At 33.6% G+C, this 16,080-nt stretch overlaps 2 protein-coding genes across 5 annotated transcripts in view; both read left to right on the top strand.

The window, feature by feature from the left end:
- LOC126759164 (frizzled-3) overlaps positions 1-16,080 on the top strand; it is a 485,412-nt gene that overhangs the window by 350,872 nt on the left and 118,460 nt on the right. The window lies entirely within an intron of this gene.
- Positions 1-16,080, top strand: part of LOC126759156 (nose resistant to fluoxetine protein 6) — a 57,149-nt gene that overhangs the window by 5,574 nt on the left and 35,495 nt on the right. The window lies entirely within an intron of this gene.

Raw genomic sequence — 16,080 nt, 5'->3', positions numbered from 1 at the left:
CAAGTGCGCATTGCGCATAGTCAAATATTGGTCAGGCATATACATACATACATACACACATACATACATATAAGTACCGTACGTGCGCGCATTCGAATTGAAAATATTTTTAAAATTTCTTCGCACATAAAATTTCAACACCGCCACTGACCGTCGCAGCCAAACCAACTGCCAAGCAAAAAAAATTAAAACCAACAACAACACAAAAAGTAGGTAGAGAAAAAACCCAAAAATTTGTATTTTAATTGTAAACTTCAAACACGTCGTCGAGCGCAAAAATTATTTACCGCTCCAGACATATATTTACCCAATTGCCATGTGGCTTTGCGGTACTCAAATGGTTACAAGGCGGCTAAGAGTATTTTTAAATGCTTTATACAAACAACTCTGCTCAAATATATTGACACTTTCATTGAAGAAGCAGCAGATAAAGATTATTTGCTAATTTTAGAAAATCTATGAATTTTAAGACTCATGTGCATAACTCAAAAAATATTAATTTTGAAAATTTGGAAACTATTCTGTAAAAAGAGAATAATATACCATGACCCTAGAAGCCATTTTGCATATTGTATATGCAATTTTGGATATTATTACAGCATATTATTAGTAAAAGTCAAATGTTGTTAGCCTACCTCTGCAATAAAATATATTTCAACTCTATAAGGACATTGTTTCTTGACATTTTTCATAAACAAACGATTCCCCTCATTACGACAGAGTTTTCAATGTATGTACAAGGTCTGTCGCAAAAGAAACAGGAATGTTAAAAAAACAACAAAAAATTAATATTCTTCAAAAGTTATATTTTTTTATTCAAAGTAGTTTCCTTGTGCTTCGATACAGCGTTTAGCCCGGTCAATTAGCATTTCAAATGAGTGTTTAAGGTCATTTTTCGGAATGCTCTCGAGATTATCGGTCGTCGCCTTTTGGATAGCTGAAATGTTCTGAAACCAGTGTCCTTTCATGGGCAAATGAAGTTTTCCAAATAGGTAAAAATCACAGGGTGCCAGATCAGGTGAGTAGGGTGAGTGATTAATGGTTAATTTGGAGTTTTTGTCAAAAAATCAGTGACAAGCGTCGACCGATGACACGGCGCATTATCGTGCAACAGGCGCCAGGACCCTGCCTCACGGTATTGTGGTCGAGCACGACGAATGCGTGACAAAAGATGCTTCATAACAGCAAGGTAAAACACAGCATTAATCGTTTGGCCAGGTGGGATGAACTCTCGGTGTACAATACCCTCGGAATCGTAAAAACAAATCAGCATTGTATTTATTTTTGACTTCTGAAGACGACCGACTTCTGATCGTCACAGAGGTCCTCACGACCTTTTTGGAATCGCTTAAACCACTCATGCACATTACTACGGGATAGGCACTGATCACCATAAACTTCTTTCATCATTTAAAATGTTACAGTAAACGTTTTCCCAAGTTTAAAACAAAATTTAATATTTGCTCTTTGTTCAAAATGCATTTTACGACCGATGACCAAAAGCTGCTGTCACTTTTTGATCGATAACATCGATTGTAATTATTCAATTATCTTAAACTTTTTACGAAATGTCAACAAGAGATCAAACTTTTTATTTCATATACCCACCAATAGGTGGCGCCACCAGAAACAGTTATATTTAAAAAGTTCTGTTTCTTTTGCGACAGACCTTGTATACCCTGAACAGGGAACACTAAGTTTCCCACGATCGACTACGAGAGTAATCGGACGGAAATGATAAGAGACTTATAGAGCGGAATTTTTGTCCGTCGAGAGTGTGATCTACTTCTCAATTGTCTTCCGATCCCAAAGTAACACCTACAAGAGTTGTTCTGCGCCTGATCTCCAGGAATAGTTTGTTGGTGAAATTGTTGCCGGTTCCGAGCTAGACAGAGTTCTTCATTGTATCAAATGTAGAGCTGCCAACAGTGAGACAGTTCGCAAGACGTGAAGAATATTTGTGTGTGGCCAATGGTCCTTTGTTTTGCTCTTATTCAACACAAAACCAACCGCTTTCGCTTCTTTTTCTAAGCTGGAAAAGGCAGCGCTGACTGCTCTGTTGCTAAAGTCTACGATATTATTTGCCTACACCAGCAGCATCATACTTTTAGAGTAGACAGTGCCAGCAAGTCGTAGCACTTTTTCCAGCATTATATTGAAATAGAAGCACGAGAGATAATCTCGCTGTCTAAAACCTCGTCTGGTATCCAATGGTTCGAAGAGGTCTTTTCCGATTTTGACGGCGGTTATGGTTGTGCTCTATATGATTCTGCATAAACGTATGAGTTTGGCAGGAATACCAAATTTAGATATGACGTCGAATATCAACTTTAAAATGGACAAAAAGTTGATAGATGAAGATATGTTTGTTGAGGGAAAGATTTGTGGATACTCAGTGAAAACCTCACATCCGAGTTGTAAAGATCGTAGAAGAGTAGAAAGCTAACTTTAAATTGAATACCTTTTGAATACCGCTTTTTTCAAACAGTTCATCTCTTACCCAAGTAGTCGCATTCTTATTCTATAAATATACTTGTATGTATGTTATACATATGTGGGATCGTGGACAAAGTTGTAGAGTTTCGAGAATCTAAGAAAGTACATGCGTTTTTTAACTACGCGATCTAAGTCTGTGCTTTTCTCCAAAATCTGTACGTAGCTCTAACAGGTCTATATGCATCAGAACTAAGTAAAGCATACATAACAAATTTAAGTTGGCTGCAAATTCCCTAAATTTTTTTCATAAATGCAAAATCAAATTTTGTAGCAAACATTTATCCAAACTAATATAAATATAAATTATAATGAAAACGAACTTTTATAGTCGCAAGTTTTCAACTATCTAAACTTTGGATTTATTTTCGTTGTGGGACTGTGCAGAGTTTCTAAAATTCGTGTTTACAACTTAGATTCCGGAATTTATTCTATTTTTATAAAGAATGAGGAAACCGAAACGACACAAAAACTTTTGCGACGCAGTTAATCTTATAATCACGAATAAATGAGATCAATAAACTTATTTGTTACATTATATCTATGCTTTTTTATAGTTTTTTGTAGAATTGTGGTTTTTTTCGATACTCAACACCGCCTCATAGCGATGACATACTGAAAGTCGGTATTGCGTCATTAGCATATTTGTAATTTGTATCCACCAGTGTTTTTGGGCATGAGCATATAATTATATTTATTTATGCAAATTTTATAATTCATAGATTGAGCATAAAATCTGGTTTGAAACACGAATTTTTTATTATCTTTATTTTCGAAATATTCTCGCCTACAAAAAAATAGGCGCGTTATCTATTATATATACGTATTTTTAGAGAACTTGAATTTCAGTTTTGTTGTTGTGTGTTGTTAAAAGATTTTTGCAATACATTCTAAACAAAGGTACCCGGAAATTGTAACTTAAATTCCCCGGATAAATGATATTTCAAAAAAATTTATGGTTTGGTAGCACTGTCCTTAATTTCTATGCCGAATTCGAACGCGATCTGCCAACCAGTTTGTTTATACCATGTTCAGACCGACACTTAATCACACGATTTCTGCTGTTGAATGGATTATCCCACTAATCTTAAAAATTTATCAAGATTTCGTCATACAAAAATGACAGTTCCAAATCACTTCATTGAATTGATTTGAAACTGATCCACGCTAAATCTCTCTGTGCGACTCTGATTTTGCGCAATCTACTTGTCAGCACTGGAAATCTGTTACATTATCACAGCTGATTTAGACACTACAAAGGGAAAAAATGTAAACAAACAAATTTTTTTAAAGCAATGAATCTAATTTCATCTGAAAATCGACTTAACAAATGAAAAAATGCATCCATTATTTCTATTATATGGAATATATTAAAAAAAGACGTCTTTTTATTTGAAAATACTATATGACAATCTTTTCTTTTGATAAATATTAAGCGATGTGAATTCTTGAATGACAATAACAGCTGTTTTTTGATCTTTCTAACGGCAGTGAGAACACTGTTGGGTTGTGAAATGCTTAAATATAATCTAATCTTTTAAATTTTCGGTCTGAACATGGTATTACAGCAGTTGCTTAAATCAATATACCCAGTAGTGCGTTCCTTGTTTGCAATGGCTTAAAATATCGAAAAAACTATTTGTCTCAAATTTTGTATTTCTAACCAAATTTCGTGTACGAAATCGTTGCGAACGTTGCAAAAGGCTTACGGTGATTCAGTTTTATCAAAAACACAAACCTGGTACAAAGCCTTAAAAACGGTAGAAACATTGAAGACATGCCTCGTTCTGAACGATCTTCGACCTCTTTAACTGATAAAAATTAAAAAAAAGTGAAAGATATAGAGCTTGAAAAACGTCAAGCAAGTGCTAGAAAGATGATAAGAGAGCTCGACATCTCTCACGACTACGTTCGAATTTTGGTGGCTATTTTATTTTCCTGATAAAGCTGATTTTTTTTCTTTTTGGACAAGCTTGATCGTGCGGATTCCAAACCCTTATTCATGGAGAGTACTATAACTGCTGATGAGACATGGCTTTATGAGTTTTTTATAAAACAGCTGTTTTTCACATTAAAAAAATCACATTTTTTAAAAGGAACATTGTAATGTCGTATTTTGTTATAAGAGACGTCTTGTTTTAAATATTTTTAATTTAATGGAAATAATGTACAAATTTTTAATTTTAGATCGATTGTCAGGTGAATTCATTTGCATTGGTTTTTCTTTATTTTGTTTGTTTATTTATATTTGTGTTCGCCCCGGGCGCATCGTCTTGGGGGCGGCAAACCGATCGTCGCTGTTTTTTAATATTCAGAAAAATACTTCAACAAATTTTTTTACAAAATTTATTATAAAAGATGTACGCTCACAATGTAATAATCTGAATAACAATGAAAAACACTAATTTTTACTCGAATACCCCTCAGTCTTTGAATTTGTCTTGTATCTTTTGGCTTATATCTTTCTTAAAATAGTGATAGAAATTAAAGATGCACTTTTTTAGCTTTGATCGCTGCAAAATCACATATCATATCATTGTAATTTAAAGTTGAAGCAGTTTCACATTATATTGAGAGAAACGCAAGATTGGACAGTCTACTCTAACTCATGGTCGATCTTAAGTAAGATTTGATCAATTTAAGATCTTTCACAAGATGCCACTGATAAAGGTATAGTGAATAGTATTCTTAAAGCTGTCGCTAACGTCTTGTAGGCTTCCAGTCCCATTGAAGAAATTTACAATAAAACTTTTTTTGGCGAAAATCCAATTTGTTCTTCGTTTCTCTTCGCTCTCTTTTATAAAAGTAGGACGTCTTGGATGTCACTGTATAAATTTTCGTTATCCAAGTCATCTGGAATGGATTCGTCAAGTTGCTGGCATTTTTCTTTAATTTCGACGAGTTTGTCATTGTATGATGGGGGGCAGCAGAACATCCTTGGCCCCGGGCGCCCGAAGTTGTAGCTACGCCACTTTTTAAAACTGATTTCGGGCAAGTCGCGGCGGCTAAATAAACTCCAACCGAGAAGCCAAATTTTCGACCACTTTTTATAAGGGCTGTATATCAGCAATAACCCGCCGAATATTCGTTTTCAAAGCGTCAATCGTCTCGGGCTTATTTGCATAGACAAGCAAATTCACATAACCTAAAAAAATACCAAAAAATTTCACCAAAAATTTCTCTTAATAAATTGATTGCTTCGTTGGCGGCATGGAACACAGTGCGGTCTTTATGGACGTTAAGCTAATATTCGAAAGCTTTCAACTAGAATGTGGTTTAAAAAATCTGAGCCAAAATTTAATGGAATTGAACAAATAATTTTTGTATGATTGAGGTATAAATTTCCTATTAACATTTGGATTTAGTGATATGTTTAAAGAGGTATTTAAAAAATCAATTGAACTAAACTAATACGTGGAAAAATATTAGATTAACTTAATAAACTTAAATAATTGAGCTCTAAAGCTCTTTATTATGCACTATATGAAAAAATTACTTTGGCCGCCCTTGTAAGTTATATTCTACTATCTAATTGAGCGACAAAGAATTGTAATTTATCATTTATGAAGCCGAAGACGTTTGTCAACAGCGTTTAACTGCTTAGAATATGCATTTACTGCAATTAAATATAAATAAAAAAAACTTTTTGTATGTCATGGCAAAACTTCAGTTTAGGACTCTAAGAACGTTAGTAGGCAAGAACACTGATCAATTAGTTTTGTATTAAGCTAATTTTTTTTCTAAGTTCTGCTCAAACTACATTTTTCGGTTGGTTGGGAATTAAGTCCACATTAGAGGCTTAACTGTCATTGCGGAACTCGAACTTTGACCGATTTTTCTCACAGAATATCTACTACTAAGCACTACTTAGCAAAGAAGAGCTCGAGCTTTGACTGATTTATATCTCACAGAATATCCAATACTATGAGCAAAACATGCAATAGTAAGACTTTGTTCATAATTTTTAAATTGTTAGTTTATTCTTCAAAATCTATGTCCGTCCCCTTCAAAGTAATCTTTCTTGGCCCCAATACACTTGTGCCAACGATTTTTCCAATCCTCAAAACAGTTCAACTTTGCCACGATATTCGGCCGATTGATCGTCTGTTTCCGGCTCGTAAGCATAGTTCCAAGACTCATCGCCAGTAATAATACGTTTCATGACATCCTGGCAGTTTTTCCAAAAAATTTCGTTATTTTGGAACCAATCAAATGGCTTTCACTGATCCTTCTGATATTCTAACGATGCCAGTATGATCTCTGACTGAATAGTCGATTCCCTACCACAAATTCCTTTATTTTAGTAACGTGTTGATCATCAGTTGATGTTGATGGCCGTCCTAGACGTGATTTGTCGTCAACGCGACCTCGAAGCTCTTAGAATAATTTGTGCCAACCAAAAAGATAGTCTGTATCTGAGGTAAGCTGTACAACCAAACAACTGGTACAAAAATACCAGTTTTCAACTCGAAACTAATTTTTGGAAAATTGGTTCAGAAATCAGAAATAAAACATAGATAATTCGGTGGAGCAGTATTTTTTCAATAAAAAGCACAAAAGAATTCCGATTTGTGGCTAAATAAATATGTCTGTTTTGAATAAGTATGTATGAAATTAGTATATTTCACACTGAAATCTAACATTGGCATTTCATAGGACTTTCGTACGTAAAAGGGTTAAAGGTAGGCTTTGCTTGTAAGAAAGGAAAACAGTCAGCTGACTAGTTACAGTTTAATCTAAATATAATAATACACAAACTTAAGTTAATTTCACTACAAGACCTTTACATGTCAATTAAAAATATTTGAGATTTTAACTCAAACTTTAAAACTTTTAAAAACAAAAATATATTAAGAAAATTTCATGTAAGCCTAATTCTCATACAGATTCATTAAATATTCTGCATTTAAGCAATAGTAAATATTTTAGATCATTAACATGTAATTAATTGTGGTGAAAATAAAAATAAACCGTCATTAACTAATAAAGTAATTAATGCTTTATTATAGCTCAGAGTCGCAGAGCAGGCATTAAATACCGTTTAAAGACTCGACTTAAGTGACGCATAAATAGCCGCTTGAGTAGGTGATAATCATAATCAATATACTAGGTAGAATTATGTCATACGCAGGCTAATAACGGGTTTTGCGAGGTATGTTTTCTAATTAACAATTACATAGCTATTAGTTCGAGTATATCTTATTGGTTCAGTACGCCCCTCGATATAGGTTGAGAATTGCAACTCATTCTATTTTCTAATTCTTATTTTTATTCTAGTGATGACTAGGCAGAATTATGTACACGTGTTTGTTACTGCATTTGCCGGATACATAACCGTATTTTCACTTTCATTCAAGTTTCAAAGATCCAGTTATTAATGTTTCACTTTTGCAGAGTCATTGTGTGAATCTGCAGTTAATTAATTCATTAATAATTTTGAGTCACAAGTTTTTATACCCTTGCAACATATTGCTACGGAGTATAATAGTCTTGTTCACCTAACGGTTGTTTGTATCAACTAAAAGTAAAGTGCTAGATATGGAGTTGTAGGTAAATAAATGATCAGTATGATGAAGCGAATTAAATTTCGAGTGACACTCCGTCTGCCTGCCCTTGCAAGCGATAACTAGAGTAAAAATTAGGATATCTAAATGACACTTGGTTTTTTAATGTACATATCTCCTTAGCAGATAGAATGTACAATAACCCTAACCGTCACCTTACAATGCTTCCGTTAAATTCTAAGCCAAAAAAGGTACAAAATAAGACAATAGGCACCGTCTACATTTAGGTGAAAACCCACATCTCAAGACCTACTCGACCTGATGGGCGAAATCGGACTGCAACCACGTTTACTTCTCATTTAACGCAATTTTAATTTCCATCTGATTATTTCGCTTTCCAAAACAAGCAACAATGAATATCTTTATATATAAAAAGCACGTGTCACGTTGTTTGTCCGCGATGGACTCCGAAACTACTGAACCGATTTTAGTAAAATTTTGCACACTGTGTCCAGTTCGAACCAACTTAGAAGATAGGATAGTAAAAACAATTCATAAATAAACAGTGAAAGCTCTATTAAATTAACTCTCTATTAAGCGGAGATCTCCATTAACCATGCAAATTGTTGATGTTTATTAAGTACAATCTATTAAGCGGACAACTCTATTAACTGGACAGAAAGGCTGGTAATCAGACATTGAGAAAGCAGCCTTAAATTCGTTATTTTTAACCTCAAGTACAAGTACGTCGGCTGCACCGAAGCTAATATACCCTTCACAGGTGCATTTCTTTTAGTAACTATGTGTTCAGTTTGTACGGAAGCTATATGCTATAGTAATCCGATCTGAACAATTTTTTCGGAGATTACATTGTTGCCTTAGAAAATAATATACATATACCAAATTTCGTGAATATATCTTGTCAAATGTGAAAGTTTTCCATACAAGAGCTTGATTCCGATCGTTCAGTTTATATGGCAGCTATATGTTATAGTGGTCCGATATCGGCCGTTCCGACAAATGAGCAGCTTCTAGAAGAGAAAATGACGTTTGCAAAATTTCATAACGATATCTTAAAAACTGAGAGACTAGTTCGTATATATATACAGACAGACGGACGGACGGACGGACAGACAGACAGACAGACAGACGGAAATGGTTAAATCGACTCAGCTCAACATACTGATCATTTATATATATACTTTATAGGGTCTCCGACGCTTCTTTCTGGGTGTTACAAACATCGTGACAAACTTAATATACCCTGTTCAGGGTATAATTACTCATCTTGCATATGTATGGGCCAAAAACAGCGAATGTTCTTTTTTCGCTACGTACTCTGAAAAATTGGTTGATAATCAACTCTAAGAAAGGCTTTCCAAGTGTGAGCTCTTAATTGTAAAGGGAAGGTCCTACGCCTTAAAGTTTTTTATTTTTTCTTATTATCAGATGAAAGAATTTGTATCTCACTTCCAACTACTGGAAAAAATATTTCATTTTGTGCATTAATTAGCAAATTTATTGCTCTTCAATTTTTCGTAAACCTAAACGTTTAAAAGATATTAACGGTTAAAATTTTATTATTTTAAAGAAAAAAATCCCTAAGGAATTTTATAACTCAATAAAAAGTTTAGTTTTAATTTTCAAACTAGCAGCTATCGTATTAAATCCTGTCATTTAAGAAATAAGGAATTTATTCTTACAAGTTTACGTTCCTTATAACGGAACAATTTAAATATACTCTAATCAAAAATTCCTTAAGTCGTAAAAGTTGTTTTTCAGCTAATTCCTTATAGACCTCTCACTTTATGTGCAATTCTCCATATCATATTCTAGGAAGATGACTTGCGAAATATAAATGTTTATTTTAGTATAAAAATGACTATTGACAAAATCTATCTGACAGAACTACTATTTGCCTGCATCTCTCGATATCTCAAAAAATAAACAAAATAGTAATCAGAAGCTAATAGACTTGCGAATATTCCTAAGTAGCATAAGCTAACGTATATTTAGAAGCAGTAAAGTCAAAGTAAAGTACAAACCTGTATGTACATAACTTTTTAGTAGCTAGAAATGTGTGAAAATATGAAGGTGGCAGCTCACAAAATCTTTAACATATATACATATATGCTTGTGTGGAAGCTACGATAGAAAAATACCAAGAATTCGCAAATTAGTATTTAGTTTTTGCTTTAATTTTTTGTTAAAATAATTTGCTAAAATATTTGTTTCAAGGCCATGCCCTTGCACGCAATATCTGGAAAATAATGTTACTTTGTGATATATGGTCTAGACATATATTGGAAATTTAATTAGAAGCTTATTAGAATAGATTTTAAAGTCATGAAATAAATTATTATTACAGTAGGCAACGCTAGAAGAGAAGCTCACAAACCAGCTGTCAGAATCCACACTGGTATTTGATATTTATGCTTCGCCAACCTTTGGAAATGTAAAAACTTATACCGGACCAATACTAAAAATGGGGCAAATTTGATAAAAAAAACTGGGATTATGTACCGTGCATATTTAATGAGCACGCAAATAAGTGAAGTTGCCACAACCGGGGCAACCGGCAAGCCTGTATACTTATTTATCTTGTAAAAAGCATTAAGCGTAAGGCAATCTTTGCTGAAAAAATGTCTGCTACGCTAGAAAATAAAAATATTCGTTCCAAAAAATATTTTCTAAAAATTTTTAAACTAATGAAACCAAATCATTTTTAAATAATGAAACTTAGAAACTTATTATTGAGTGTGATATTTGCAAATTTTTATTAGATATCTCAATTATTGAGTTTCTAGGAGCACTTTGTAGAAAAATACGCAAATTCTTGCGCAAAAAAAGATTAATTTGTTATTGTAAACTGAAATATATTAACAAATTTGAAAACCTTGTAAAATACGTTTAAAAATAGTTTTAAAAATTTCAAAACAGTAAGTGCAGTGGTTTGGAGATTATGAGGAGCACCGACTTGGAAAGCTTGTGGCGAAAACGGCTTGCAGTTTCGAACACTAAAGAAATGGTTGCAGAACGTTCATAAGACGTGTATAAAAATTATCGTAACTTCCTAAATTTTGATAGGATTTATATTTAGATTGATAAGACATTATGCATTCATTTAAGACAAAAGAACAATTCAAAAAATAATGTAACAACTCTACTCTCCCCTTAACAAAAATCAAGTAAGTTTTGATATTTAAGCAATGACTACTGTAGTCATTAATAAATGCAAGCAAATATTTCGCCAATTCGCGAAAAATTAAAATGGCAAACAAACTACATGCGACATATCATTGGCGCAATAGAAAAACCGTGACTATGCAGTTATGATAAAGGCATATTGCATAAAATGATATTCAATATATTACGCAATTAATGACTCAGTTAAGAATTAGTACTAAAATTAAAATTAGCACATAATAAATGATTAGCAAATTTCAACACCAAATATGGGCTCTCTTACCTTGGTCAACACTTAGCCACGCCGCATTAAGTGTTGACTCTCAGAGTTCAATTACTTACGTCCTGTTGTTCAGTATGTTCAAGATTGCTCGTACGATGAACTTTGATTGTCACCATTAATTTAAATGCGGACTTAAAGCTTTCTCATTGTTTTAACTTCATTTTGTTTTACGTCGAAGGATTTGAAGAATTTTTTTTTTTTAGGTTGGTAGTACTGTCAGTCACATTTATGTCAAATTTCATGTCAAAATATTCATTAGTGTTTCGTTTCGTGTCGTTTTGTGAGCTGCTAAAAGTGAGTTTTTCGTTTTTTGCGATGCCGAAATTTGTTGAGCAAAGAATTTGCATTAAATTTTGTTTACGGAATCAATTTTCTGCTGCGGATACGTTGAGGATGATGCAGAAGGCATTTGGTAAAAAAAAATGTTTACAAGTGGTATAGTGAGTTCCAAGCCGGCCGTGAATGTGTCGAAGACGAAGAGCGTCCAGGGCAACCATCAACCTCAACCGACGAAGCTCACGTTAAACAAATCAAAGATTTGGTGTTGAAAAACCGTCGATTAACAATTAGAGACCTTGCTGATGAAGTTGGCATATCGAAAGGCTCAGCCAATACCATTTTAAAGGATATTTTGGGCCTCAAGCGCGTCAAATCTCGACTGGTACTGAAAACATTGAATTTTTTGGAAAAAAGGCGTCGCGTTGAAGTGTGTGAAACGATGCTTTCCGACTACCAGGGTGTCATGAAACGCATTATAACTGGCGATGAGACTTGGATCTATGCTTACGTCCCCGAAACAACCGATCAATCGAGCGAATATCGTGCCAAAAGAGAGTCGAGACCAAAAAAATCGCGCCAAAGTCGCTCAAAAATCAAGGTCATGTTGACTGTTTTCTTCGATTATCGTGGTGTTGTGCATTATGAATTCCTTCCAACCGGTCAAACAGTCAACAAGTAATATTATTTGAACGTTATGCGTCGTTTGCGTAACGCTATCCGCCTAAAAAGGCCGGAATTGTGGAAAGACAATTCTTGGTTTTTACACTACGATAATGCACCATCCCATACTGCCCTCGTAATTCGTGATCATTTCGCCAAAAACTCAACCCATATCGTTCCGCAACCACCGTATTCACCTGATCTGGCGCCGTGCGACTTCTGGCTGTTCACCAAGCTCAAAAGACCGCTCCGGGGACACCGTTTTTATACGATAGAGGAGATTCAAGCCGCAGCGAAGACGGAACTGAAGGCCATCCCTGAAAGTGACTACAACCAGTGTTTCGAAGATTGGAAAATCCGTTGGCATAAGTGCATTGCATCGGGAGGGGATTACTTTGAAGGAGAAGAATAAATAAAGAATTTTCGAAATATATACAATGTCACCTTATTTTTTGGGCACAGTAGTATGTGAGAAATGTCACATCAAAATAATTTATAGTGTTTAGATTCGAGCGTCATTCTGAAGTACATAAAGTGCATTTGGCGATTTTTACGATAAGTGAAATTATTCAACAAAGAAGTTCTACTAAATTTTGTGTGCGGACACAAAATTTCTGATACCCAAACGTTCAAAATGTTGGAAAAGATCTTCGGTGATAACAGTTTGTCGCCAGCAAGTATTTTTGATTGGTACTAATTATTGAAAGAGGATCGAGAACGCGTTGACGACGAACCACATACATAACGGCCATCAACTTCAAGTGATGATCAACGCGGAAAATAAAGGAATTGGTGCTTGAGAATCGACTATTAACAGTCAGAGATCTTACTGATATCGTTGGAATATCAGAAGTACATATATGTGAAAACCATTTTGAAAGATCATTTGGGTCTAAGAAAAGTGAAAGACGATTCGTGCCAAAATCACTAAATTTTTTCGAAAAACAGTGTTACGTTAACGTCTGTGAAACAATGCTCTTCGACTACCAGGGTATCATGAAACATATTATTACTGACAATGAGTCTTGGATTTATGCTTACACCCGAAACAAACGATCGATCGCCCGAATATCGTGGCAAAGGTGACCCGAAGCCGAAAAAATCGCGACAAAGCAAATCAAAAATCAAGGCTATGTTGACACTTTTCTTCAATTATCGAAGTGTGGTGCACTGTGATTTCTTTTCGACTGGTCGAAATGTCAACAAGAAATACTAATTGAGTGTAATGCATCATTTGCTTCTAGCTATTCGTAAAAAGAGGCCAATGTTATGGGGCGACAACTCTTGGTTTTTGAACCACAATAATGCACCGTCGCATACTGCATTGATTCTACGTGAGTTTTCCGCCAAATAATATAAGTTATAATAAGTGATGCTTTAAAGAAATCTCTGAACTCAGCTTTTTGGAAAATTTTTTCGGCTGCTAGAGCAAAAGTTAATTGTTAAAATTATCTAAAACTTCTCAAAAACTTGAATTTTAAACTGGCTTTTATTTATGTCTCTGAAGCATTATTATCTCTATTCAACTTAACCGATAGGTGAATTTAATAACTTTAGTAACGTTATTTTTCAAAATCAATTATATATATACAATTACCAATACATTCATACCATTCATGCAATTTAAGTATTTTTCTCAACTTTCAACAATATAATGACCCCTTTTCGCCATGTCTTTAATTCTTGTTTCGTTTTTATATTTTCTGCATTGCAAAAGAATCAACAATGATCGGTGCATTCATACATACAAGTATAAAGATATATGTACTATATATAGATATATTTATAATTATTGGTTAACATTTACCAACAAATATTTGATGCACTCAAATGCTTAGCGGCGTGTAATGAGACATGCCGGCAACATGAAGAATGGCAAAACAAGTCTGAGGGTTTTGAAATATGTTAAAAGCATTCAGTACACGGAACATTGGTCGTATTTATACATACACATATACAAATTTTGATACATACATATGTGTGCTAATAAGTACATGCAATTTCGCTTAAGAAATTTTATTTGCCATCATTGCATTGATATTTTGGCATTTGTCAAAAATTCCTAAAACATATTGCGGTTTATTCATGTCAAATAATACTTAATACTCTGAAATCTTGAGATAACTTAATACTTCTTTAACTTCGGTTGAAGCGCTGGGCCAAAGGTATCTTACTACAGCATCTTATTTAGTAATACCACTTTTTGATACGCGAGTCGATTCAGGTTGAGTTTTTTTTTACTTTGACATCAATTCCGTTCAAAAGAAGGGCACACAGTTGATTTTGAATCGGATTTCAATATGGACTCTTCAAAAGTGTAGCTTTTTTTAGTTTTATCTCGAAAAATCTGCCGATTCAACCATTTCATAAACCTTATTTAAGAAATTCATAATTTTTTTCATTAATTATTTTCAACTACAAATACACCTCACCTAACACTGTAAAATTAAGGGGTCCCGATGGTCTGGAACCCTCAAACTAAGTGTGTTTTCTGGATTTTTTTTAAGGTTTAAAAAAAGAGCAATCAATTTAAAATTTTTACAGTTTATTTATACACTTATGAAAAGTACAAAAATATTTTTTGTTTTTTTTTTTTTTGTTAAATAAAAAAAAAATTTAAACAATATTAAAAATGGCGTCCAAAAAAAGCTATCTTAAAAGATGACTCCCGGTGCCGTTGTTGATTTTGACTCTTCTGAACATCTGAAACTTAAATTATAAATTATTAATCAGTAGGAGTGCAGCTATCGCTGGGACTACAACCAAAAAAAAAATTGAAAATTAAAAAAATTTCGCGCTTTTGAAGTTCAGATTCTGAAAACAGCTATTTTTGGACAAGTTTTAGATCGAAAAAAATCGAAGTTCTTAAAATTAAAATTTGATCGTAGTCCCAGCGATAGATATTGACATTATAAACACCATTTTAAAATTTCAAGTGATTCGGATGGATAGTTTTTTTTCAGCAACGGCACGCCGAAAAAAGTAGTTTGGAGATAAATGACGTACAAAGCATCCATTCATCAAGCCCCTCGACCGCGCGCTACCTGCTAAAACGGCTGTAGAAGCTAAAATAATGTGAATATCCTTCCAAAAATTCAAAACAAACAGTATATTCTTAAAGGACTATACTTTCGAACTATCAAAAAAAGAATCGATTTTTTGAAAATTCTAGACCACCGGGACCTCTTAAGTTACTACTTCAAAGTTAAGTGATGCTGGTACATTGCTCTTTTTATTTAGAAAACCTAGAGATAATGCATGGTGGTTGGTCATTACAGAGTTCTTTGGAAACTTAGGTATGACAACTATTTGAGGAAAAAGATGCAATTGAATTTTATTTTAAAAAATTATTATATTACTATATTATATAAGCTAAACTGTTAAATTTGTCACTTTAGAAAGGATTTGAAAAGACTTTATTGATAAATAATTGTATCTCTAGATCTTCCCAAAAGTAAATTTATAAGTTTCTGTCCTTAGCCCAAAAATAACTAAATAGCTTTGACTCATAATGTCAAAATCAGCTGTTATGCACTCTTTTTATGATTTAATGTTTCAAATATTTCAGCCATTAATTTATGTTTTTTGTGAGACAGCTGAACAGAAAGACATTGTCAAATTCCCAAATTAAACCTATAAATAAGAAGGGCTTGAGAAAAACTTAAAAAAAAATTT

The sequence above is a fragment of the Bactrocera neohumeralis genome, chromosome 5 (assembly GCF_024586455.1).
Source record: "Bactrocera neohumeralis isolate Rockhampton chromosome 5, APGP_CSIRO_Bneo_wtdbg2-racon-allhic-juicebox.fasta_v2, whole genome shotgun sequence".
Taxonomy (NCBI): Eukaryota; Metazoa; Arthropoda; class Insecta; order Diptera; family Tephritidae; genus Bactrocera; species Bactrocera neohumeralis.
This window is presented reverse-complemented; position numbering and strand designations above follow the sequence as displayed.